General features: G+C 40.4%; 1 protein-coding gene and 2 long non-coding RNA genes across 9 annotated transcripts in view; all 3 read right to left on the reverse strand.

The window, feature by feature from the left end:
• LOC125250290 (NACHT, LRR and PYD domains-containing protein 12-like) overlaps nucleotides 1–25,263 on the reverse strand; it is a 224,965-nt gene that overhangs the window by 101,106 nt on the left and 98,596 nt on the right. The window lies entirely within an intron of this gene.
• Nucleotides 11,707–13,452, reverse strand: LOC125250358. Its single transcript, XR_007180778.1, has 2 exons — nucleotides 12,290–13,452; nucleotides 11,707–11,783 (listed from the first exon to the last, which is right to left on the reverse strand). It is a non-coding gene; the product is annotated as an uncharacterized LOC125250358 (long non-coding RNA).
• On the reverse strand, nucleotides 18,596–19,274 carry LOC125250360. Its single transcript, XR_007180781.1, has 2 exons — nucleotides 19,180–19,274; nucleotides 18,596–18,672 (listed from the first exon to the last, which is right to left on the reverse strand). It is a non-coding gene; the product is annotated as an uncharacterized LOC125250360 (long non-coding RNA).

A 25,263-nucleotide genomic window follows, 5' to 3' on the forward strand; every position in this document is an offset into this window, starting at 1 on the left:
TTGTGTCGGGTAGTGTTTCCTCAGTACTCTCCATATCATGGATCGGTACTGATCAAAGGTGGTGGCATCCTTCCTTGTTCCTCCTACTGCAGACTTCAAACCTGCATCCTCAAGGATCTCATTGGTCTTGGCTCCTCCCACACTCTTTGCCAGTAAGGCCTTGATGTCTCCAATGGCCAGTATCTTTCCCATTGTTTCTGCTTCCAATAGTCGAATCCATTTTCCAGCTCCTTCATGTATGTCTGGTAGATGAGCCACAAGTCCTTCTAAGTCTTGTCCCGCCCAGGGCACGTATTGCGCCTGTTCCCCCTTAATCAGAATGGGAAGTTGCTTTTTCTTCTTTTGTAGCATAGGTGCTTGGTGTACAGAGGCCAGCAGGTCACCTGTGACTTCTGGGTCCAACATTGAGTTGTGTCCTCCTGGAGAGTATCTCCCTTGTGTTTGAAAGGGGTTTAGATCACCCCACTCTTCTGCCAAGTTTCCTATTGGGTGTGGCGTTAGGATTGGCATGGACTCTGCGGGGGATATGAGTTGCCTCTCTCCCCTGTTTCTCCACATCGGATCTCCTGGAGGTATTTTCTCAAGTCGAAGAGTTCCTGAGACCCTTCTGTATTCCTCCTGTGAGCTATTTCTTCTGTGTCTTCCTAAAGGGCTGGCTGAACGTGCTCTTATTCCTTGGCAACGTTCATCTTCCTCCATGTTCCTTCTTAGGTTTTGAGCTTTTCTCGTCAAGCATCTTCGCTGTTTTTCCAGGCTTAGTCTTTCCACGGTTTCTTGCAGCCTGTTCAACTCACGATCCAATGAGTCCACACTGGCTCTTTCTTCCTGTTCTCCTCCTGTGGACTCACCAGCGTCATCTCTTCCTGCCTTGTTCAGCTCCTGTATGGCTTCTCCCATATAGAAATAGGGGTTGTCCAATAATGGATTTCTTTTTCCTCTTCCCTTTCGTTCTTCTTTCTGCCTTTTTTGTTTCACATAAGAGCAGTCCATCAGTGGGTTCCTTTGTTCTTCTTCCCTTTGTTCTTGTTGTTGTTGTTGTGTCTTTGTGCTCGCTGTTAGCCTTCTCTTCATTGGTACAGGCTTATTAGTTTTTTTCTGTCCATTGTTCTCTTGATAATCTCCTTGCTCATCATCTCCTTGGTAGGCGTACTCCTCTTCTCTTTTTCTCATTTGTTGTTCTTCATCATCCTCTTCATCAGTTTCAACAACACTTAAATTTCCATCCACCTCTAATGTACCTCTTACCATAGGCATTTGCTTTTTTATTTCCTGGTAGGGAGGTGCATAGGGAGGTGGGCGCTCCACCTTTTCTTCCATTTTCTTTTTCTGTTCCTCCATTTGCTTCTTCTTGTGCTCCTTTATTGCTTGCTGTATGAAGAGATCTAAAACCTCCTGCTCTTTTTGTCTCTTTTGTTCTCTTTTCTTAGTTTTGTCATGTGGTTTATGGTTCTTTATTAATGCTTTCATTTCTCTACACATTGCTACATCAAATGTTCCCTCTGCTGGCCATTTTGTTTTTAACTTTTTGGTCCTTTTTTCCCACTTTTTTGATAATTTCTTAATAATATCTCTACATATGGGATATTGTGTTATTATTCGCTCTACTGGTATGTCTGTTTCCGGTGACTTCGAAGCCATTGTGTTTGTGACCAATCTTTTACCTCTTTAACCCCAGTTAAATCATTTTCCAATTTTATTTTAATTCTTCACCGGATTAGTCAGACGAGGACCACTAAAAGTATCCGACCCCTGACCTTCACCGGACTTGTACTGGGTTGAGGACTTTAAAACAATAGTTTGATGGTTTTTCTTTTTCTCATGTATTTTAAAATTGCTCTTATTTGTACCTCAGTCAATGGCTTCGGAGTCACGTCTTCCAGATCCAGCCAACTGTAATTGTTGCGTTTCCAAATAATGTCTTCCCCCAAGCAGATCAATTCAAAAACTCCAGAGCTCGTTCTCCTCAACTCTCCGCCCAATTGCTGTTATTCCTCCTGCCCAATATGGATAAGTGAGACATGAGGTTAAATTTGCATTAAATCCTCCTACTACTGTTATTGAAATTTGTAATTGTGCTTTGGGAAAGGTAATAAAATCCAATTGGCTCAAACACTTCAATCAAACTTTCTCTCTCTCTAGTATTCAAAATCCTCCTCCCCTTCCTCCCCCTCTTTCGCTTCTGCTTCCCTGCTTGAGGGTCTGTCATCCTCCACAGTCACTGGCTGCTCCTCCACTTCCCTCTTGCCCCTCCTTATCTCCACCCACAAGTGATGTATGTGTTCTGGGTTGTTCCTCAGCACCACTGACACTGCCAGTTTTCCCAGCGTCCAATTAGTGGTTGTGACACTTTTAACTCCTTTTTTTTCCTAATTTAAAAATCTTGTCACTTTCCCACTGTACTGGTCTTGTGCATGAATTTATAATGATGTAAATATTTTGCAATATAGTTGCTCCTCCTAAATCCTGAGGCCAACGATACCCAACATTTCTTTTCAGGTAGGGAATGAAAATTGGGTCTAATTCTATTTCTGCTGTTGTCAGCAATGCTTCTAGAAGTGTTGTTCTAGGATGGCAAAATTTAGCTAAATATGGCCTTAGCTTTTCAAGTGTTATTCGTTTTTTAATTTCTCCACTCCAATCCACTAAAGGCCATTCTTTTTCAATCAATTTTGCATTGGTGACTTTCACTAAATCTTTCAGCAACTGTTCTTTTTTCTGTTCAGTAAGCTCCCTTCTCTGCCTGTCAATGTCTATATATTCAGTTTCAAGCCAAAAATGATTTCGTATCCCTTGGGACTCTTTTAATGCTTGTCTAAATTTGGTTTCTTCTCTATGCAGTCTCATACACTCCCTCATTCTATCTTTCTCATATTCTGAGACAAATAATTCAAACATGGATCCTGGCCAACTATTGCTTCTTAGAAAGGAATCTCTCTGTTTCTGCTCCACTACACACTCACACACACACACACCTCTCTCCCCTCCTCAAGCTCACTGACACTTCAATGCGCACTCACACACCCGGGATTTCACTCACACTCTGTATACAATATATTTACAATACATTAACTTTTTTCTAATTTTTGTGACAGTGGGAAAACAATTCAGTCTTATTTATTTATTTTATTTATCAATGGCTGTGTTTCTTTATTTGGATCACAGCGTCTGCAATCTGGAAAATGTCCAAATAATCTGCAACACAAAGTCTTTGGAGTATTTTTTGTTCTCACATAAATTTTCTCACATTTTACATTTCCATTTTTATTTTGGTTCTCATTATCCATTAATAAGCTTGTTCTCCCAATTCACAAAAACACCTTTAAGTGCTTTCATTAATTCTAAGCATACTGTTTTCCTCAATGCAAATTATACAAAGCCAAAGAATTCTTCTATCCACCTTATTTCACTTTTTTCCTTACTTTACACTTTATACACTATTATACAACACAATTACAGGGCTGCCCACTCTTCACAAGGCTTTCCCTGACACACATCAAACAACAGACGCACTTCTGCGCACACACATTCCTCTGTGCCTCCTTCAGGCAGACAGAGGTGCACTTCTGCATAAAACACTTCTCATGTAGCCAACTTCTGGCAAAACGCACTTCTGCGTGTAAAATACTACTTCTACAGCCAACTTCTGGCAAAACGCACTTCTGCGTGTTAAATACTTCTAAAGCCAACTTCTGGCACAACGCACTTCTGCGTGTTAAATACTACTAAAGCCAACTTCTGGCACAACGCACTTCTGCGTGTTAAATACTACTAAAGCCAACTTCTGGCACGACGCACTTCTGCGTGTTAAATACTACTAATCTACGCATGCGCTATCTTCAAAGACCTGGAAATTGTTCCTCATTTTAATATTCACAATAAATCATTTTAATCTTAATTCTTTCATTTATTATTTCAATTTAAATTTAGGTTCGTTTGGCTGAGGTTTTATAGTTACCACCCAGGCATCAGCTCACAAGGGCCATACAAAACAAATATAAGCAAAAGTGCTTACCTCTTTGTTTGGCGCCTTTTTGTTTTGTAGGGCCTCCTGCAGCAGTCCCGCCGTGGGGCCACCTCTGACCTCTCGCTGCTCCTGGCTGCCGCTCGCCAATTATGTTGTGGCCAGTCTGCAGTGTCCTAAGATGATTCTGTTCTCTTCTCAAAAAAGCTCTCAGAGTCAGAAGTTCCAGGTCTTCAAAAGATATTCTTTATTGCCAGGCAACAAAGTGAGATGTCAGCTTCTCATCAGGCATCACATCTGATCTAAACAGCGTTAATCAGCTCGTTTTATATGTTTCTCTTATCGTTACAGATCCAATTAGTATTCCTCTAGTTATCTTTTTCTTTTAACTCCACCCTGGCGTTTTGCCACTGTTATCTATGAATACTCCTCAGCTTTGATTTTAATGGTGGCGGATCGCCAGCCACTATATTTTTTAAAAACATGTTTTAATGGTTTCTTTGGTGCCTTCCACGGCTTGCTACTATAATTGCTATATTTTTAAAAACATGCTTTAATGGCTTCTTTGGTGCCTTCCACAGCTTGCTACTGTAATTGCTTTGAATACACTTATATCTCATTTACGCTTGATGCTCTTAGTGCAGAAAACCCGGTACTTTCCAGTGCTTTTCATGCAAGTTATTCTCTACTGGTAATACGTTAATAATCAATAAATTTTCCCAACAGACCTCAGACATACAGGCACAGCTGAACAGGAGAAGCAGGAGTGGATACAGAATGGTGCAGGACATCTTTACTTTAAGGTTTGCAGTCACACTACTTGAACACTTACCTATGATGAGCTGGCTACTTGATGTGTTAATTACTAGAGTATACAAGAACTGCACCGCAACTGTGAGTGAAAAAAAAAGAATATTACTGGGCTTCTGTTGAATGTTCCCTACAGCCCTGCACAAGACACTTACAGGTATTTGTTCCAGAAATTCCAGAAAATCCTGACATATCCCTGGTAGGCTGATGTTTAACTAATGACACACATTTTATGAGGAAATATATTTGTTTAACCTGTTAGCCAGCACCCCCGCTTTTGGAAAATCCCAATAAATGACATACCCAAACTAAAACAGATACAGTTCATGAACCCTTTGCACTAAAAGCATAAGCAAGGTCTCATTTGAAAGCAGACACTTTGCAGTTTATTGTAAAGTCATAATTAATTATTGACACAATGAAGAAAATAGTTAAAAATAGCTTCAAATTTTTGAAAAGTTATTATTTTTATGAAATTTATGGAAATAAAAGTGAAGTTGGCCTTTTAGCAATCTAGAAATGCACTGCAGCTAAAGCCACATGTCTGACCATGTTATATTTCAAATCTGAAGATGATAAGTTTAAAACATTTATTAAATGTTTTTCAAGACCATGGCATGTAAGTTTATTTTGAAAAGAATCTAAAATGTTAACTGATGTTTATTGTCATCATAAGCATCTATTCAAGTGTATTGTCTATATTGTGTTTGTGGTGCTAACTGCCCCATTCAGTTTCAGTCTCCACTGAACACATTCACACCTCTCCGGCCTGCTTATGGCTCTAATTATTTTTTTCTTTTGTCTCTATTATAATTACTGACTATGTTCTATTCAAGAAGATTTAATCCCTCATTTCTTTCACTAAACTTCTCACTTCACCTTCTTTGAAACTGTATCTAATGCACTTCTTGAAAAAAGAAAAAAAAAATCAGTGAGCTTTACAATTTAAAATTATTAATTTGCATTAGCTCAGAACAGGTGCATCTCTGGGCTTGTTAGCATGTTAGCTTAGCACACCAACAAAACATGACAATTTATAAGATTAAAACCACGTTTTTGCTCCAAACTTACAAGTCGAGTGTTTTAAATAACCTTCTGTGATGTGATGTGGCTTTGGATCAAAAATCAGACAGAAAATATATAATTTGCTATTCTATACAATGAGAAAAGCTATTTCTATAGCATTGCATTATAAATATAATCTATTATTATGAATACCCGACATGACATATGGAACACAGATAAACCACATATCGTCACAATCATGTATTTATTACTTTCAAAAGTGTCGATCTGCATGTTATATCCATGGTTTTAGCGACCTCTGGAAGCCTCTATTAGTTCCTGGAATGTCACATGGTATGCCTGTTCTTCACTGAGTCATTTGTGGATTAATGTGCACAGAGCACCCTGACTTGAAAACACAGTAGATCAGAGAATTCAGCGCTTGTAATAAGGACAACAGCATGTTTTGGGTAAAAATTGAATGAATATTTCTTCTCTGTATAGAAAATTGACATAAACGTATGAGAATCCATCAATATTTCTCAAAATGTGCATGCTTTTAAGCTAAAAGACCAGAGGGATGTTATTTTGTAGAGTTTTTTCATGACGATCTCATAAGAGTTTTTTCTCAATGGCTGAGGCTGATGCTTATATTTTAATGAAAAGGTAACGTCTCTGTTTTTCATATTCATAACTCCTGACGCATATTAACAAATAATGGTCACTATACGATATTGAGAGTAAAATAGAGATTAAAAATTGAAGCTTGAGTCATGGATCTTTTTAATGATGTATAGTTTGTCAAGGTAATTACATTAGGGGCCTACATCTAACAGTAAATTTGAGCTAATTTAAACAAGTGTGTATATGACACAAGATATATGCAATACTGTATGCATCTGATAAAAGAAAAGAGATACATTCTCTGATATATAAGACATATTGTTATTCATTAATGAATAACTACACAGGAACAAATGAGTAATGCATTATTAACACTCTAGTAACTACTATTAACTAACAATAAACTCTGATTAATGAATTAGTAAGTAATACTCAGTTGAAGGTGGTAGTTCACTATTAGCTGATCAATGACTACTGTTTTTTATACCTCCCAGAGAACTACTAAGAACTACTATATACAGGTTCATAATTAACATAAATAATGCATAATGTATAATTAATTCTAAAGTGAAGGTCATCACGTATTTATATAGACTAATTATTGTTATTGCCTTAATGGTTTTAATTATACAAACTGATTGATCTATATGGTAGAACCGTCACTTCTAATGATTGCTTTGTAAATAATCCCAATCAGTCTCTACTCCTTGGCATACCAGATAGCAGAAGAACTTGATGTTGCAACACAAACTATTGACTCTCTCTTTAGACACAGTTGTTCCTTTGCTCTTAACCTGTTAGCCAGCACCCCCGCTTTTGGAAAATCCCAATAAATTACATACCCAAACTAAAACAGATACAGTTCATGAACCCTTTGCACGAAAAGCATGAGTAAGGTCTCATTTGAAAGCAGACACTTTGCAGTTTATTGTAAAGTCATAATTGATTATTGTCACAATGAAGAAAATAGTTAAAAATAGCTTTTTGAAATTTTTGAAAAGTTATTCAATGTATTTTTATGAAATAGCTTTATGGAAATAAAAGTGAAGTTGGCCTTTTAGCAATCTAGAAATGCACTGCAGCTAAAGCCATATGTCTGGCCATGTTATATTTCAAATCTGAAGATGATCAGTTTAAAACTCTGAGTTTTATTAAATGTTTTTCAAGACCATTTCATGAGACTTTATTTAGAAAAGACTCTAAAGTGCTAACTGATGTTTATTGTCGTCATCTAAGCATCTATTCAAGTGTATTGTCTATATTGTTTTGTGGTGGTAACAGCCCCATTCAGTTTCAGTCTCCCCTGAACACATTCACACCTCTCCAGCCTGCTTATGGCTCTTATTATTTTTTTCTTTTGTCTATATTATAATTACTATTCAAGATTTAATCCCTCATTTCTTTTACCAAACTTCTCACTTCACCTTCTTTGAAACTGTATCTAATGCCCTTCTTGAAAAAAAGAAAAAGCTCTGAACAGATGCAGCTCTGGGCTCGTTAGCATATTAGCTTAGCACACCCACAAAACACGACAATTTATAAGATTAAAACCATGTTTTTGCTACAAACTTACAAGTCGAGTGTTTTAAATAAACTTCTGTGATATGATGTGGCTTCAGATCAAAAATCAGACAGAACATATATCATTTTAGGCTATTCTGCACAATGACAAAAGCTATCTCAATTAGCATTACATTATTAATATATCTATTATATTATTAATCTATCTATTATTAATACCCGACATGGCGTAAGGAACAAAGATAAACCACATATCGTCACAAACGTGTATTTATTACTTTCGAAAGTGTCGCTTTGCATATTTATTGATGTTTTCAGCAATCTTTGTAACCCTGTGTTAGTTCCTGGTATGTCACATGACATGTATTTTCTTCCTTGACCCATGTGTTGATTAAGTGTGCACAGAGCGCCCTCCGGCTGCAGGTTGAAAACACAGTAGATATGTGTATACAGCGTTAATATGATGGCAACAGTGCGTTTTGGGTAAAAAATGAATAAATATTACTCCTCTGTATAGAAAATTGACATAAACGTATGAGAATCCATCAATATTTATCCAAATGTGCAAGCTTTTAAGCTAAAAGCCCAGAGGGATGTTATTTTGGTAGTTTTTTCATGATGATCTCACAGCAGTTTTTCTCAATGGCTGAGGCTGACGCTCATATTTCAATGAAAAGGTAAAAACTCATTTTTTCATATTCATAACTCCCGATGCATATTAACAAATAACGGACACCATATGATTTAAAGAGTAAAATAGAGATTAAAAATTGAAGCTCGAGTCTTAAATTTTTTTAATGATGTATAGTTTGTCAAGGTAATTACATTACATTTAACAATAAATTTCTAATTAAATCTAATTTAAACAAAGAAGCTTGGTGCGTCAGCGCACCAGTGAAGGCTAACAGGTTAAAGAAGATTGAGGAAAATAGTCCAACGCTGTGGTACAAGAAGCACACTCGGGCCCTTAAGAGAGCAGCCAGAAAAATGGAGCTCAGCTGGAAGAAAACAAATCTAGAAGTATTTTGAATTTCATGGAAGGAAAGTGTTATTGCATACAAAAAGGTCTTAAAAACTGCTAGATCTGCTTACTTTTCAAATCTTTTAAAAGAATACAAACACAAACCTAGGGATTTATATGATACAATGGGCAAATGAATGAGAAAACAGCACAGCAGTAATGACTTTATGAAAGATTGAAACTATTCAAAAGAAAATTATAACCATTCAACCGTCTACTACAGTATCACATCAGACGTTGTTCTATAGACCCCTTGAGGAACACTTCCATTCATTCTTTGCTATAGTACCACTAAGCTACTAAAAGAGATGCTTCCAGAAGTTGATCCTCTTCTTAATATCATTAATTCATCATTATCAAGATACATAACATTTAAGCTGGCTGTTAACCTTCAGGAAGACACTGACACACTGAAGCTTCTTCATTTAAATTAGCTCAAATTTACAGTTAGACGTAATGTAATTAGACTTGCTAATGAAGACTTGACAAAACTGTTTTGTACTTATGAATTTGTTTCTTATGAACTTGTACTTATGTACTTATGAAACTTCCCTCGTCCACTTCACGAAGTGGAACACACTTCAAAATGGCGGCAGGGATTCCCCTGAGGGGAAATACTTAGGGAAGTTTTTGAGTGTGTGTCTATAACTGTGGAACACAGGCTTAGGGGGCATCATACCCCATGTTACCCCATGTTAAGTGTTAAACAGACATCTTTGAACATTGTGCCTCATCTTCTTTTTCATTTTCTCATGCCACATTTTAGAATGCTGTGTCAAGTAAAAAATAAATAAATAAATAAAAAATTTAAAAGCACAAAAGTGTTTGTTCATTTAGCTGCATTTTAAAGCCCTCATTATCATATTTGAACTGTTAAGCCCTCTCTTAGCAAAAATATTTAAAAAATTACAAATGCTTTTGCATTCTCTCGCATATGTTTTGCATTCCCCCAAGATACTTTGTGTTTGCTCGCAAAATGTTTGCCTTCCCCCGAGAAACTTTGTGTTCACTCAGAAAGAACACAAAAGTTTTGTGAGTAAATGCAAAAGTTTTTGCGAAGGAAGGCAAAGTTCCTCAGGGAAACACAAACATTTTGCTAGCGAATGCAAAGTTTCTCTGGGAAATGTAAAACATTTTCAAGAAAATGCAAAAGCATTATTTTTCTTTCCATCTCATTTTTTTTTTTTTCCACCACCATTTCCCCTTGGGGGCTTCAGCTCTGTGCTATACAAACATGCAGGTTTAATATTTAAAGCCGATATTACATTGTTCTTAAAATGCTTGCTTACATGCTTTTTTTTTTTATTTTAAAATGTATCACCAAGGCTGTCAAAGAGGAAAAAGTAAATGGCCAGTAAATGTAGTGTAGTTATTTACATGATCATAGACAACGTTGTTCTGGGAATCCTGCTGGATCTGTCAGCTGATTTTCACACAGTTAACCACCAGATCCTCCTGCCAACCCTCATGTCGAAGGGCATCTCAGGAACCGCACTCCAGCAGTTCAAGTCTTACCTCTCAGGTAGGTCCTTCAGGGTATCTTGGAGAGGTGAGGTATCGAAGTCACATCATCTTGCTACTGGGGTACCTCAGGGATCTGTGCTTGGACCACTTCTCTTCTCCATCTACATGTCATCACTAGGGTCTGTTATTCAGGAACATGGTTTCTCCTATCACTGTTATGCTGATGACACACAACTCTACCTCTCATTCAAACCAGATGATCCGACAGTTGCTGGTCGCATCGCAGCCTGCCTGACAGCCATTTCTGCCTGGATGAAGGACCACCACCTTCAACTCAACCTTGCAAAAATGGAACTGGTTGTGGTCGGTGCCAACCCAACACTTCATCATAACCTTTCAATTCAACTTGGGTCGTCAACCATTACTGCTTCCAGGACAGCCAGGAACCTTGGAGTGGTGATGGATGATTGTTTAAGCTTCACAGATCATGTTGCCACAATGGCCCGGTCTTGCAGATTTGCCTCGTACAACATCAGGAAGATTAGACCATTCCTATCGGAGCATTCCACACAAATTCTTGTCCAAGCGCTTGTTCTATCTAGACTGGACTACTGTAATGCTCTTTTGTCTGGCCTTCCAGCATGCACTGTCAAGCCTCTACAACTGATCCATAATGCTGCAGCAAGACTGGTCTTCAACGAACCAAAGAGAGCACGTCACTCCTCTCTTCATCAGTCTGCATTGGCTGCCAGTAGCTGCTCGTATCCAATTCAAGGCTCTGATATTTGCCTACAGAACAACCGCTGGCTCTGCACCGGTATATCTTAACTCACTACTTCAGACTTATGCGCCCTCCAGAAACTTGCTTTCTGCAAGTGAATGGCGCCTTGTGGTGCCATCACAAAGGGACACAAAATCACTCTCATGGACCTTCTCCGGGTCTGTTCCTGGCTGGTGGAATGACCTGCCATGCTCTATCTGAGCAACTGAGTCTTTAGCCATTTTCAAAAAAATGCTAAAGACATATCTTTTTCGTCAGCACTTGACCCAGTAATATTAGCACTTACTTTTTATCTATCTTAATCTTTTTTCGATTTCTATTCTTTTTCCATCTTTGTCTATTTATTAAAAAAAAAAAAAACAGTTTTGTTTTACTGACGAAACTGTGACTTCACACTGCACTCACATACTGTTGTTGTTAAGGAGTTGAAAAAGGATTGTATTCTAAGGAGATTCTAATGTCTCCCGCCTTCCTCTTGGTGTGTCGATCAGAACACAGGAATGGATCAAGGCAATCAGATTAAATCAAAGGGGTTTATTGAACACTGAAGATTTACATAAGTGGCAGGTTGAGAATTTGTGGGTAGATGTGTGGTACTACAATGAAACATAAATAAAGAAATAATCAACATAACATGCCTTGACTGTTATATAAATTAAATCACATTACACATCAAATTTCACTGTAAAATATTATGGTATACATATCTACAGTATAGAGTATTAACTTTCAGTGGAAAAATACTATGCAGTATACCGCTGTCATCATTTATGTAAACATAATCGGCACGTTGAAACCGAAAGTGTCCGTATACTGGCAATAAATATTACCCAGCGCACTATACAGTACTCCCATATAAACTGGACATGAATAACATAGTAGCATTGTGACATGAATAAACATATTCGGAACAGGGTGAAGATATCACCATCTACAATAATGTCATTGTGAAGACACAGCGCGTGAACGCGCCGAACGCGCTAGATTGCTTTAACACTGTTCATTCAGATTAACTCAATAATAATGGAGAAATGCAAAATTGACCCGTAATCAAATACTATGATTTAATAAAGATTATCAAATGATTAGAATGGGTACTCACAATCAGTCATAGACGCACACAATAGCACACAAATTGAGGTTATTTCTCTCAGTCTCAGGCAAGTTTGTCTCCCGCTTCATTTTACTGCGTCATAGATGATGATTGACAGGTGAGCTAAGCCCCGCCTTTCCAACATTGCCGCCCCCAAATTTACTTGTAAATTTGTTTTCCGTTGGAAACTAATTCAGGCTTTCTGTTGTTTGTCTTCACTTCCAGGATGCTGATCCTCTTCAGGGATTTCAGGAAGCACAATCAGACGAGCTATAGGCCTAGTATATGTTCGGTCTTTTATCTGTATCTCTGCAGTTCTGACATGGCCATCTGCTCCTGGGAAGACCTTTGTCACTCTACCAATGTGCCACAAGGACCGAGGTACCTGAGGGTCAGCTAACATGACTACGGAACCAGGCTGAATGTCAGGTGATGGTCTTTGCCACTTTCCTCTTGTCTGCATTGCCGGTAGGTAGTGCCTTATAAATGCTGTCCAGAATCTGTCGGCTAATACCTGGGAGTGCCTCCATCGCCTCTTGGTAAGGATTTCGGTCTCTGGATACACCACCTGGGGTAAGGAACCGTCAGGCCGCCCCATCAGCAGGCAATTGGGGGTAACAGGATCCGGATCAGCCAGATCTGCTGAAACATATCCTAAAGGTTTGGAATTTAGGATGGCTTCGATCTCGATCAGAACTGTCTGAAGAACTTCTTCGGACACCGTTTCTGAGCCTAGTGTTGTACGAAGGGACGACTTTATTGACCGGATCTCCCTCTCCCACACACCTCCGAAGTGTGGAGAGGCCGGAGGATTGAAGTGGAAACTGATCCTTTGCTTGGCTAACAGCTGTTGTAAGTCTGGACTGAGTTGGCGGAAGCTTTCCCGGAGTTCCGTCTCTCCACCTCGAAAATTTGTACCCTGATCAGAGTACAGTTCTGCAGGCTGGCCACGTCAACCAATAAACCTTCTTAGGGCCATTAGGAAGGAGTCACTGCTCATGGAGGTTAGCACCTCTATGTGCACAGCACGGGTGGTGAGACACTTGAATAGGAGGCCCCATCTCTTTTCTGTCCGGCGTCCCAATTTCACCACAAAAGGCCCAAAACAGTCCATTCCTGCCGAACAGAATGCAGGTTTATACAATCGGAGTCTCGGAGGGGGAAGATCAACCATCTGCTGTGTTGCTGGCTTTGACCGCCACTTACAACATTCAAGGCATGCCCTTTGGTGCTTCTTAATTGCCTCTCTGCCTCTCAGAATCCACACCCTTCTACGGAGCTCAGCAAACACTCGCTCTGGTCCTGGATGATGGAGTCGAGCATCGTAGTCCTTGATGAGCAGCTGAGTGTCTGGATGGTGAGAGTCGAGTACAATAGGATGCACAGTAGCTGCGTCGAGGGCTTCCACCCGCCTCAGACGTCCTCCGACACGAATGAGTTGGTTTTCTGAGTCAAATTCCGGAGAAAGACACAGCAACCGACTGTTAGAGCGAACTGGCTTGTTGGATTTCAGCAGCTGGAAATCCTCTGGGAAACTATCCATCTGTATCCTTCTCAGGACAACAGTCTCTGCCTCTCTATAGGTACTTGCTGGAGAGGATTCATCTTGGGCGGCCGCCCCATGCAGCTCCTGCGCAACTGCCTCCACCAAATCCTTCCAGTTGTTGTATTTCTTTCCACTTGAAATTAATGGTACAGTGATAGTTATCCCACAGAAGATCTTTCCTTTAAGTTCAGATGTATCTTCCGCGTCAGAAAAGTGTGAGGTGGGGTGAGAAGGCCACTCCTCCTTTGGTTGCAATAGGAACATCGGACCTTGAAGCCATCTGTTGGGGCCGATAAGGTCTTGCAGCTTCTTGCCCCGAGTCAGGTCATCAGCAGGGTTTCGCTCAGAATTTATGTATCGCCATGCTTTCCTGTCTGTCAACTCATGAATCTCCGAAACCCGGGTGCCTACAAAGACCTTGTACCGGCAGGAATCGGAAAGGAGCCAGTGGAGGACAATAGTGGAGTCAGTCCAGTAAGTGACCTTGTCTAACTTAAGAGTGAGCTCAGTTGTAAGCAACCTCGCCAACTGTGCCCCTATCAAGGCAGCGCAGAGCTCGAGTCTCGGTATTGACTGCTGTTTCCGTGGGGCCACTTTAGACCGGGCTAGAAGAAAGGCAAGGTGGAGGTCCCCCTGGCAACCTTCTGACCGCAGATAAGCAACAGCCCCATATGCTTTCTCGGAGGCATCACTAAAAATGTGAATCTCTCGTCGTACATTAGAATTATCCATATAGGAAGGGTTATAGCACCTAGGGAGGGTTACCTGCGGTAGATATTTAAGCTCCTCCTCCCAGTCTATCCATGCTTGCCGGAGCTCACCAGGGAGATGTGGATCATCCCAATCCCGATGATTTACCCAAAGCTGCTGAACGATCACCTTGGCTCGGGTAGTATATGGAAGGATGACTCCAAGGGGGTCGTACTGACTTGCCAGCACTCGGTAGATGCTCCGCATCGTCAAGGCATTGTAAGAAATCGGTCTGTGCTTGAACCCAAGATGGTCCAGCTCGCAGTGCCAGTTCAGGCCCAAGGTTGACTCTTGTGGGTCAGCTTTGTCTTGAGAGAGCCACAACTCCAGTTTAGAGGATCTGGCTTCAGGAGGTAGGTGACTGACAACTTCCACAACATTACTGGCCCATTGCCGGATGTCAAACCCACCAGAGGACACGTAACTTATCCACTAATAGTCTTGCTTCTTTGACAGAACTCAAACTTTGTAGACAGTTGTCTACATAAAAGCATTGGTCCACAGAGAATCTGACATCCTCGTCAGGAGTACTGTGCAGCGCCACATGTCGCTGAAGGGCGAAGGATGCGCAGCAGGGGCTGCACGTAGTCCCGAAGGGAAGGACTTGCCACTCATAAGTATCTGGAGGGTCATCCCGACGCAGGTCACGCCAGAGGAAGCGTAGGAGTGGTCTGTCCTCAGGCAGTAGCAGGACCTGATGAAACATCCCGCGTATATCCCCACTTATGGCCACACAATGTTCCCTGAACCGCAGGAGGACACCCAGAAGAGAGGGGCTTAGAACTGGACCTGGTAGTAAGCAGTTATTAAGGTTCAGTCCTTCATACTCAAAGGAACAATTGAAAACTAGGCGGTTTTTACCATTGTGAGTGATCATGTGGTGTGGGATATACCACTTCTCTCCTGTGTTTCCCTCTCCTTCGTTCTGCAACTTGATGGCAGCACCAGTAATCTCCAGCTTCTTTATCTCAGACTTATACACCTCCGACTTTTCTGGTGACTGAGCAAGACGACGCTCCATGCCTCTGAGACTAGGCATCACTGCTTCCTTTGGAGCGCAAAAGAAGGGGAAATCCTTCCTGCGCAATAACGGTGTTGCATATCGGAGGATTCCGTTCACCTCGACTCGGGTGGTCTTGGCTTCCAAGAGACTGATAGCCTCTCGATCCTCTTTAGATCGGGTAGCTTGCTTCTCACAGCGGTACGGTAAGACATCAATCTGCCACAGCCGTTCAACATCCCTCTTCAACTCAAGCTCAGCAGGAGTGAGGGACAAAAAGAAGCACTGTTGTGGTGACAGCTGATCTTTCAAAAGCCTTACCGGACCCTGTAATGTCCAGCCGAGCCTTGTCTGAATAGCAGCTGGTCCTCCGGAGGGGCCCAGCCGAACAGGGGATATAGGACTAATGAGGTGAGTATTGTCAGCTCCAATAAGCAGTAAGGGACTCACACCCTCAAAAGACTGCAGGGGGAGGTTCTTCAAGTGCTGATACTTCTCCAGGATACTCAGTGGGTAAGAATGATCTGCTAAACCGAGTCGTTCGGCAGTAAAGGCAGCTGAAATTGAGTAGATCTTCTGTGGCTGAGTTACAGGAGAAATCTGGAAGGAGGCTGAGGCTCCAGTAATTGTTTGCACTTCCTGGCGGATAGTACGCAGAGCTAAGCTCTCCACTGGACCGTGAATTCCAAGCTTGGTGGCTGCAGGTGAAAGAAGAATGGTCCTTTCGGATCCATCATCAAGGACAGCATAGGTATCAAGTGTCTTGTCCTTGTGACGAAGCAGCACTCTAACGACCTTCAGCAGAACTTTCCGGTGGTCCTGCCGGTCTATCGAGATACAGAGTCTCAGTTGTTGAATTAACCAGACAAGAACCTTCCATCGCGGGCTTGGAGTTTACTTCATGGAGGATCTGCAGGTGTCTGCCTTTACAGATACTGCATGGCTTTTTAAGGGTACACTTGGCCGCCTGGTGGGTGCGCCCACAGCGCCAGCAGCGGTGATTCGTCTGTATCCAATCTGTGATCTGCTGTTTGTTGAAGGACTTGAAGGTGGGGCACTGACTGAGATAATGATCGTATTTATCACAATATGGACAGAAGGCTTTGGACTGTGCATTATGAATGCTGTGGGTAACTGAAGGTACTGAAGCAGGTCCAGAAGGTAGTTTGGAGGGTCCCTCATCTGCACCATGAAGCACAGTAGCTGAACGTCCTGTAGGATTCACTGATCTTCCTCGCTCAGGCTTCTGCTCTACCCTTCGCCGACGGTCTGAAATTTGACTTTCACAGCTCTGGCACCATGCTTCATATTGTAACCATTCAGAGAAGTCCAGGAGGTTATACACTGAGCCTGGGCGACGAAACATGTGTCTCCTGAACTCTGACCTCATTTCAGGAGGTAATTTGCTTAGAAGCCTTTCCACATGTGAGCCACATCTCAGTTCTGCTTGTCCTTCATGGCCTAAAGTCTCCAGCATACCGACAAGGGATCTAATTTGCAATGCGAACTTGTCGAAGGCTGCAGTGTCTCCTCGTCGAATGTCAGGTGCATCCATCACCTTAGCTATCCTCCTCAGTGCTAGTTTATAAGGTTGGCCAAACCTCTCAGTCAGAGCAGCCATGGTATCAGTATAAGGGAAAGGTGAGTTAAGATAGGAGTCGGCTACAAGGCGGGCTTCATCTAACCTCAGGTGATCCATCAGTATTTGATAGCGGAAGAGCTCAGTAGCATCATGAGGTAAAAGGTTCTCAAGAGCAATCTTCAGTCTAGTAAACTCACTAGGGTCACCTGTGACGAAGTCTGGAATGGTCGGGGTAGGACCACGATAGGTACTCTCTCGTTCATCTGGATGCAGGGTGGAAGCTCTGTGTGTGGGTGTCAAATACCAAGGTCTCTGTGGCTCATATCTATCATCAGGGTGAAAGCGGTGAACAGCCCTGCCTGACCCAAGCTTATGCTCTGTACACTTGCGTGGATCATAGGCCTGGGTGCTATACTCAGGAAGTGGAGGAGCAACTCTGTGAGGAGTAGCGGGGATAGATTCACCTGGATAGCCAGCAAATGGGAAGTCAGGATAAATCGTAGGCTTGACTGTCTTCGGAACTTCCTGTTTGGTGGGCAGTGTAGTCTGTATGTGATCTCGCATTACTTGAAGGTCACTGAGTATCTTTCCCAGGAAATCAACCAGCACATGCTCTCTTAAAGGCTCCTCAACACTCCTCTCTGGCAAATTAGGTAGTTTTAAACGACCTCTATCGTCCACAGTCTGCTTTGGGATAGGTAATGAACTATAATCCCCTCTCTGGGGAAACAGATCTGATCTCACTGGCGCAGCCACTGTACTGGTCATCTGCAATGGCTGCCTGAAGGTAGATAAGTGGGGAAGTGGCGTTGAAATAGAACCAGAGTGCAATATAGGCTGAGAAGGCTGGTGTGGTATGTTACCGACGGTTGGTGGAGGCGATTGAACCTCATTCTCCTCCCAAGGCCGGTGATATGGTGAAGAGAGAGCGGGATGATTAGGGGGCACTGGTGTGCTAGACTGCGTTGGTAATCCAACTTGCCTTCTATCATAATAATGCTCCCTATCGAAAGCAGCCGGTGACCACTCATCCACTACATTCCAGGAATACTGACTCACAGGACTAGAGGCTCTGTCTGAGGGTGAGGGAAAAAACACGGCAGCCTCTGATAAATGACGTCGCTGTGGCTCCTCTGCAGCCTGAGGCATCATTGGCTGACCGACCTGTCTACGTCGTGCGGCTGTGAGGTCGTAATCCTCAAGATAGGCAGGTGGGCGAACATGGCGTTGAGGTCTGCCACCATCTGCATTTACCCCTTCTGATTGCATATTAACACTGATAAATCCTCTTATCCAAGAGCAATGGCTGATATCCGGCTCGAAGGACCAATTTTGTTAAGGAGTTGAAAAAGGATTGTATTCTAAGGTGATTCTAATGTCTCCCGCCTTCCTCTTGGTGTGTTGATCAGAACACAGGAATGGATCAAGGCAATCAGATTAAATCAAAGGGGTTTATTGAACACTGAAGATTTACATAAGTGGCAGGTTGAGAATTTGTGGGTAGATGTGTGGTACTACAATGAAACATAAATAAAGAAATAATCAACATAACATGCCTTGACTGTTATATAAATTAAATCACATTACACATCAAATTTCACTGTAAAATATTATGGTATACATATCTACAGTATAGAGTATTAACTTTCAGTGGAAAAATACTATGCAGTATACCGCTGTCATCATTTATGTAAACATAATCGGCACGTTGAAACCGAAAGTGTCCGTATACTGGCAATAAATATTACCCAGCGCACTATACAGTACTCCCATATAAACTGGACATGAATAACATAGTAGCATTGTGACATGAATAAACATATTCGGAACAGGGTGAAGATATCACCATCTACAATAATGTCATCGTGAAGACACAGCGCGTGAACGCGCCGAACGCGCTAGATTGCTTTAACACTGTTCATTCAGATTAACTCAATAATAATGGAGAAATGCAAAATTGACCCGTAATCAAATACTATGATTTTAATAAAGATTATCAAATGATTAGAATGGGTACTCACAATCAGTCATAGACGCACACAATAGCACACAAATTGAGGTTATTTCTCTCAGTCTCAGGCAAGTTTGTCTCCCGCTTCATTTGACTGCGTCATAGATGATGATTGACAGGTGAGCTAAGCCCCGCCTTTCCAACAGTTGTAGTCATGCTGATTTGATTGCTTCTACTATTCTCATTTGTAAGTCGCTTTGGAGAAAAGCATCTGCTAAATGACTAAATGTAAATGTAAATGATGTCTGCCATATGATGCATGATAGAAACACAAGATGAGATGAATATGCTAACTCAGGTCAGACTTTACTCAACAGAAGCTCGCTAAGCAGATAGACATAACTTTCCAGTCTGGTTGATGGAGAACATATTCAGAATCCCCTCCTCTCCATATTCATCTTTTGCCATTTCTGATGGCAATCGAGACAGTCCGCCTGCATTTGCATGACATACAGTGCGTTTGAATTCAAACTTGTAAGGATGTTCTCCCAAAAAAAAAAAGCCCAGCGTTGTGTGCGAGCAGCTGCTGTGGCCTTTCTGCGGGCTGAAAAAGGTTGGTGATCCGTAACAAGAGTAAATTGAGTAAAACTCTGCCAAAAATTTGGGCATAGTTCTTCGTTACTAGGTGACAGGTTACCCCGCTAGAAATTTTACGTTCCCCGAACATTCTCAGAATGTCCACTGGTATTAAGGACGTTGTCTAGTAACGTTCCCAGAACGTTTAGAGACGGTCACTATATGGAGTTCTTTTAAGGGTTGGGGAACGTTATTTGGTGGACCTTCAGGGAACATTCAGGATGTTCTGGGAATGTTTATGGGTCTATTACTATAGGACGTTCTGTTAACTTCCCAAATGTTCTCTTTGTAATGTTCTTTTTTGTCCATAAAATTAACCAAATTGGAATGTCCCCCTAAAGTCATATAAGGAACCTTGAACTGCAGCACTTTCATTACCAAAAGAGGACGTTTTATGTCCCAAATGTTCTGTAAAATTTCAGAATATTTGTCACTTTTAGAGAACTTTTAGCCAAAGTTGTGCAAAGTCACGAGAACGTCGCCTTCTACGTGGGTGTTTTATAAAAAATAATTAAATTTGAAGTAACCGTTATGGAGGTGAGTGTTTGCTTTACAAGCTCCTCCTTCATTCACATTTTCATTCACATTTCCCTCTTCATTCACATTTGTAAGCTCCTCCTTCATTCACATAGACATTATTGTAAACCAGAGTGACTGGAGTGTTGAAGGGTCCAAAGTCACCATTTGACACCATTTTCACTTTATAATCTGTGTGAATCAGATCATGTTTTGTAAAAACTAATCAAACACAATAATCACACATATAGAATAGTAATGTATAGTATAATAATGCTTATTATTAATTTTGTTGGATGGTTAATATTATACTAAAGCATGGTTTCTGAATACACTTGGTACTATTGTCAACAGACTATAAATGTTTCACTGATCTCTACTGCAGGACAGAGTGCTTCTTAATGTGTTAGCACTAGTACTACTGGATTGAAAAAAGTAACCGTTATGGAGGTGAGTGTTTGCTTTAGATGGGCTCTTGATTCTTGAAATTTAACATTAGGTTTTCTCTGGCTGTTTTTTCTGTGTTTCCAAAACATGCTTGTTGTACAAAAAAGGCAAGAGAAATTCTGATCAGATAAGTTGGTTTGTTTAGTGTTGGTGATTTACTGATCATCATCAGAGTCTAAACTATGAGTGTATTAAATGTTAGTTTTGCATTGATTTTTTTTTTTTTTAATGAATTCTTTAAGTTCATTACACTGAGTTTTGAGCGGTTTCTTTTAGACTCACACAGACATTATGAATCAGCATACAAACCTCAACAATGGTGACACTAAACCAAAATCTATTTTGTGACTTTAGTAGTTTGTTTTGTGATGCTCAGAACTGATCTGTTTATCTGAAAATTTTGTCACCATTGTTGAGGATCATACGCAGAATCTTGATGTCTGTGTGAATGTACATAAAGCTGCCTGAATAATTTCTGCACAATGATAAAAACTTTCAACATATCAAAGCAGAACAGGATTTTATGCGTTATCATAGGACTACAACATGAAAAAAAAAAAAAACACTGTTCAGAGACCACTGTATGATAAAATCATCAACAATGAGCAACCAAACCCATTTGATGAGTTTTTTTTTTGTAACAAATGCTTTAGAACAGTGGTTCCCAAACCTGTCCTGGAGGACCCCCAGCCCTGCACATTTTGTATGTTTCCCTCATATATCACACCTGATTCAACTCATGTGCTCATTAGTAAAGACAGCAAGATCTGAAATGGGTGTGTCAGAAATAGGGAGACATACAAAATGCGCAGGGCTGGGGGTCCTCCAGGACAGGTTTGGGAACCACTGCTTTAGAAACACACAGTAACAACAATTGGAGAGAAAATAAAGTCAAAATGTCAAGGGTCAGGAGCCCAACTAAAGCAAGCGCTTACCTCCGTAACGGTGACATTTATAAATTGTAATAAAACATCAACACCTCATTAAGAAGATTTGTATGAAAGAAACAAAGTCAGAGTGGTTTGTAATAAGTGAAGATGCAGAGATCTAGAGAGATCTGTTAGTGTTTAATGTTGTTTCTGTTATCTGAGTTTGTGAAGTTACCATTGTGCAGGAGAGTAGAGCCTGTGCTTCAGTCAGTGATGATCCAGAAACACTGATGTTCTGCTGCATTTGCTTTATTTAAAGACAGTAACTGTGCAGTTGCTGATGCAGTGATACAGCAGTTATATTAGTTTATGTGTGTGCTGTTGATTTTTGCCATTTCTTAATTTAGCTCTAACTTTCTTTTCAATTTTTTGACAAGGGCAGCAGGGACGTTCTGAGAACATTTCCAAATATAGTATGGTTCCCTAAACGTTCAGAGAACGTCTTGAATGTTCCCTGAAGGTCCACCAAATAACGTCCCCCGAACCTTAAAAGAACTCCACATCAGGACCGTCTCTGAACGTACTGGGAACGTTACTAGACAATGTCCTTAACACCAGTGGGGACGTTCTGAGAATGTTCTGGGAATGTAAAATTTCTAACGGGGCTGACATGATTTACATGGCACGTCTATCTACTCCAGACCACACGTGACCCAATCACAAATATTATTCTCAGGTGGTTTCTGATATTTGCCTTATCAGATGGCATCCAGCTTCCTCTGGACACTATCATTGGGAACTGTAATATGCTGTGCAGTAACCAGACAAGACTCCAGACAATGCCTTAGATATGCTTTAATCATGGCCGGGAGTATCTCAGACAAATCAAAGATGAGATGACAAAAAGATGACAGCAGTTTGTATAGGACAGATACATGAGCAAAGATAGCATGACGATTGCACTATTTTTCTCTAATATAATTGGCTCTTCATATATACAATTTAGCAATCTCTCTACTCTGTCACAAGCTAAAAACTAACTTTGAAATTTGGTCAGCTTTGAAGTTATAAGGGTTAAGTATAATATTCATACAGCAGTCTAGTGCTTGTTCCCTCCATCTACATCAGCTGTTTTACCACACTAGCATTCACCAAATCTTGTCCTTAAAAGTTCTTCTTATTCATATGAAAACACACCAGAATAACATTTTAGTCTTGAAAAAGAAATGTTACTTGTGATTTGGAGCTTCATGAATTTAGTAAGATTGTCAAAGAGGGAAAAGTAAATGACCAACAAATGAATTGTGGTGACTGTAATTATCAAAGACCCATGAAGTCTCCCGGAGACGCACATAAACACGATCTCCTTTCTCTAGAGTCAAAGAGATTGAATTAGCTGTTGATTCATAGCGGTCACCAAAAGGATGATTGAAAGCAATTACCATCTGTTGTTCATTTTTAAACAGTCCTAAATTCAGAACTTTAGATGAGCGGTTATGTCCAGAGAAACTGAAGAAATAGGCTCCTCTTACAGGTGCTGTGAAGATCCCTCCAATAGTACAATTAACAGTGATGTTTAAATAATTACACTGTTCATTTTGACAAAATGTAGTTTTTATTGTGATATAAAACACTGATACGGGTTCATTATAAGAACACACACCAGTGGATGGGTTGTAAGCTCCTCCTTCTGTGTGAATCAGATCATGTTTTGTAAAAAATAATCAAACACAATAATCACACATATAGTATTGTAATATATATTATAATAATGCTTATTATTCATTTTTTGTATGGTTAACCCTTTAAAACCGCACGTATCATATTTGATACACGAGTTTCTAAGACATATATTGAATCAGTGAGAGCAATACTTTCTTTGAAAACCTGTTGTATCTATTTTGATACGTGTATTCTGCCATCTTGTGGAATTTCACTGTACTGCAGGCAGTAGAGAGGTGATTTTTTAGCTTTTCAAAATGGCGGCTGCGATTGGATCAAGCCAGACTAATAAAGGCTAATTTCAAGTTGTTAAGGTAAAAAATAATATTGGATTGCGCCTGATATAATTAATTTAACACTTTCTGAATTGAAATAATGCATAATTACTTAATAATTTAATCGTTAAATTACAAGTAAATCGTGTTGGAAATTGTGTATCAAATTTGATACTGCAGGTATTAATGGTGCTTTATGTCTAAACAGTAATGTCAAATTGTAGTAACGTTATCTACTTTATGACTACCACAATGCAAACACACACAATATTGGGATGATTCAATTAATGGCAATTAATGACTGAAATGCCATATTAAAATATATATTGTGTTAAAAATGCACATATTAAATTTGAAACTGCAGGTATAAGGTTCTTTATCCCTGAATAGTCGTGTCACATTTTTTTTAATGTAATCTACAATATGCCTACCACAATGTCATCTTACAATACATTTAGGTTATTTTTACAGTAACAATTCCTCTAAAATTATAATCAATATGCTGGAATCATCAATTTTTTATGTGTATTTTTAGATGTCAAAAAGATTAGAGGAAGAAGAGAGAAAAAAAAAGCATCTTCAAAATGTAATCGACATAATAATGGATGGCAATTCAAGTGACCTAGAGCAGTTAGAGGAAGAGGAGGAGGAGGATGATGATGATGAGGAATGGATTCCTCAGGCCATGCATGATGATGGAAGTTCAGACAGCAGTGATGAGGAAGATTATCAAGTCGAAAGTGTAGTCCAGAGCAGCATAGAAGTTGAGGTCCCAACAACACAGGACACATTCAAAAAGCAGTCGGTGAAGGATAATGCAAAAAAGAAAGAATACAGATGGAGAAAAAAACAATTTCAACCTCCATCTGTCGATTTCATTGCATCTGATGAGGAAGGGACAGAAGACAGGTGTAACTGGACTCCATACATGTATTTCAAACAGTTTGTCACTGATGAAATGCTACAGGAAACGGCAGAACAAACAAATCTGTACAGCGTACAAAAAGAGGGCAAGTCAGTAAACACAACTGCCAAAGAGATAGAGAAAGTTCTAGGCATGTACATGCATATGGGGTTAGTACAGATGTCCTGTGTGAGAGCATATTGGGAGATGGAGACAAAGCTTCCTGCAGTTTGTGATGTAATGTCTCGAGATCGGTTTCTGAAATTGCTCACACTGATTCACTTTCAGGACAATTTCAGTGTTTCTGATGATGCAAAGAAAGATAAACTGTGGAAGCTTAGGCCATGGTTACAAAACCTGCGAGAACAGTTTCTTTGCATACCTCCTGAAGAATGTCATGCAGTAGATGAAATTATGGTGCCATTCAAGGGAAAATCTCATCTACGTGTCTACATGCCTGCAAAACCACACAAATGGGGTTTTAAGATGTGGGGACGTGCAGGACAAAGTGGCTTTCTTTATGACTTTGATGTTTGTCAAGGTGCAGAACATCAAGACAGAGAAAAATCAGAAGTGGGTGTTACAGGAGAAGTTGTGCTGAAAATGACATCAACACTTCCAGCAGGAAAAAATCACAAGGTCTTTGCAGACAATTACTTTACATCAGTTCCCCTGGTGCAGCACCTAAAGGAGAGAGAAATCCACTACATTGGCACAATCCGGATGAACAGGATGGCCAACTGCACCATGATGGATGAAAGGGAAATGAAGAAACATGGAAGAGG

The sequence above is a fragment of the Megalobrama amblycephala genome, linkage group LG17, assembly GCF_018812025.1.
Source record: "Megalobrama amblycephala isolate DHTTF-2021 linkage group LG17, ASM1881202v1, whole genome shotgun sequence".
Classification (NCBI taxonomy): Eukaryota; Metazoa; Chordata; class Actinopteri; order Cypriniformes; family Xenocyprididae; genus Megalobrama; species Megalobrama amblycephala.